The following is a 2644-nucleotide window of genomic DNA, read 5'->3' on the forward strand; positions in this document are numbered from 1 at the left end:
CTCGATGCTAACGTGATGTTTATCGTGGTCACCATCTTAGCTTAGCTTGTTAGCATGCTCACATGAAGTCCAGCTGGGGCTGATGGGATCTGTAGTTCTTTTAAAATGTCGAACGAATGAAGTGAAAGATGAAAATAAACGTTCCCTGGACGTTGTTGAGATGTTGTTGAGATGTTGTTGAGATGTTTGACAAACGTCTGCTCGCCCGGCTCGTCTTTGTTTATTAGTCGACACACGAACATAAACTGAGCTACTGAAGCTCTTCAAGGTCCCTGAACACAACACGAAGCCGCGCTGCGTTCAGGGACCATCAGCTGAAAACAAACGACCAGAGAGCGGCTTCGTTAGCACTAACGAGCCTGAGTGAGTGGAGGAGTGATAAACCTGATCAGTGATCGATCGCATTGATCAGCTGCTCAGCAGGGAATTCAAGCACTCTCAAGGCACCTGGACCAAACATTTCAAGGCTCTCCTAATCTAAACACAAAACAATCAAAACTAATTCAAGGACCTTACAAACCTTGAAAACATTTAAATTCAAGGGTTTTTCCAAACTTTCAAGACTTCCAGGAACTTTTTAAATCAAAGTTACTTTTGATTTTTTAATTCAAACTAAATGTTTTATTTTGTAATCCATGAGCTCATTTCCTGTTTAGATACAGCTCATCATTGATCATTGATCATTGATCAGACTCCATGAATTCATTAAATGAATTGAGGATCTGATCAGCTGATCGAACACTTTGATTACTGATCAGCTGATTCGTGTTCTCCGCTTTGATCAGATTTATTCAGACTGATCGTCAGATTATTGATCAGGTCATTGATCAGGTCATTGATCAGGTAAACATCTGTCGAGGTCAGTGTGGGTGAAGCTGCTGCACCATCTCCACCCTGATCAGCCGATCGGTCAGTTATCGATCACACGCAGGTTCACATGGACCATGAGCGCTGATCAGCTGATCAGCTGATCTCTGATCGGTCCGGACGTCATGGGAAGATCGATGATCACCTTCACGATCCGGATCGATCCGGGTCGGTTCTGTGAGGATGGAGCTGCTCTCCGCACATGGACGGCGATCGGAACAACACTAATGCGGGTTTGGTGCGTGAGCTGCGGGGCAGCAGCCTGTGGTGTGTCCGCGCGCCACGCAACGACGGTTCGGACGTTTTCTGAACGTTCGAGCTGCGTTTCTGAAGGTTTCCTGCGGCCCCCTCCCCTTTGTTCTTCTTTAATGGATCCGAGTCTGGAGCCTCGCGGACCCCCTCACCCCCCCTCCCGCCAACGCAACGCAGAAAAACACATTTGCAGACACAACGCATCTCACGCAGCGAATCTTCACTTTAAAACAGGAAAAACGCAAAGCGAGGCGCCCCGCACGGTGCACGCCACAGAGGCCGAACGTGCCCCAAAATACCCCGAGGAGAGGAGGAATGAGGAGGGGGGGGGGGGGGGGGCAGCCCTACCTGATGGTATCAACCCCCACCCGGCCCCGCTGCTTCACCCCGCACACCGTGCGTGAGACAGGCCGGAGAAAGCCGTCTCCACGCGGGGCAGAGCCGCAGATGAGCGGGGATGCGGCGGGGCGGCGTTTCCCCGCAAACATCCACCCTGCACCCCCTCCTCCCCCTCCTCCTCCTCCTCCTCCACCTCCTTCTCCACCTCCTCCACCCCGCTCCTCCACCTCTGCCACCCGGACCTGAACAGCCTCCACCCGCTCCCCCCTCAGAGGAACCCCGGACCCGTCCGGACCTACCTGGACGTGCACGCGCAGTGAAAGTCCAATCAGTGATTTAAATCCACAGTGCGCGCGCGGCCGCGGCTCCTTTCTTCTTCTTCTTCGTCTCCTCACATCAAACCTGCGCGAGCTGCTCCAGGTGTGCGCGTGCACAGCGGCGGGAAATGTCCGGACGGGTCCAAAGAGACGCGGTAATCCACAGAGCGTCTCCCACTCACACAGCCTGCCTCGGCTCGGCTCGGCTCGGTCTGTCCCTGCGCCGCCACAGCCAGCCCCCATCTGGACCGTACCACCCCGAGCCCGGGGAGGGGGGCGGGGCGAGCAAGGGGGCGACCCAACCGAGTAAACGTCGATTAACCGACTCATTGGACTCATTAGGGCCGAGCTCGGAACGTTTGCATTAATTAGAATAATTAAAATAAACAATTAAAATGTTTTTCTGATCAAAGTTTAAATTCTGTTTGTTTGTTTTTACTTTGGAACCAGCTGCTCACCCCCACACACCGCAACAATGGTTCAGTCCAGACCAGACCAACACCAGGACAGCACGGCACAGCACGGCACAGCACGGGTTAATGTGCTGTCTGTCTGCTGAGCCAGATGTGGAGAGACAGACAGGCATAAAGAGACAGACAGAGAGAGAGAGACAGAGAGAGAGACAGAGGGAGAGAGACAGAGGGAGAGAGACAGAGAGAGAGAGACAGACAGAGAGAGGGAGAGAGAGAGAGAGACAGAGAGAGAGAGAGAGACAGACAGAGGGAGAGACAGACAGAGAGAGAGACAGGCAGAGAGAGAGAGACAGACAGACAGGCAGAGAGAGAGAGACAGACAGACAGACAGAGAGAGAGAGACAGACAGGCAGAGAGAGAGACAGAGAGAGAGAGAGAGAGACAGACAGAGAGAGA

General features: G+C 52.9%; 1 protein-coding gene across 1 annotated transcript in view; it reads right to left on the reverse strand.

Moving 5' to 3' along the window:
• Positions 1 to 2031, reverse strand: part of plxna3 (plexin A3) — a 70173-nt gene extending 68142 nt beyond the window's left edge. Inside the window, exon 1 of the mRNA XM_027275545.1 lies at positions 1758 to 2031. The gene's annotated coding sequence lies outside the window, so the exon portion shown is untranslated. The remainder of the gene's footprint in view (positions 1 to 1757) is intronic.
• Positions 2032 to 2644: the final 613 nt, after the last annotated feature.

Source organism: Larimichthys crocea, unplaced genomic scaffold (genome assembly GCF_000972845.2).
Source record: "Larimichthys crocea isolate SSNF unplaced genomic scaffold, L_crocea_2.0 scaffold148, whole genome shotgun sequence".
Classification (NCBI taxonomy): Eukaryota; Metazoa; Chordata; class Actinopteri; family Sciaenidae; genus Larimichthys; species Larimichthys crocea.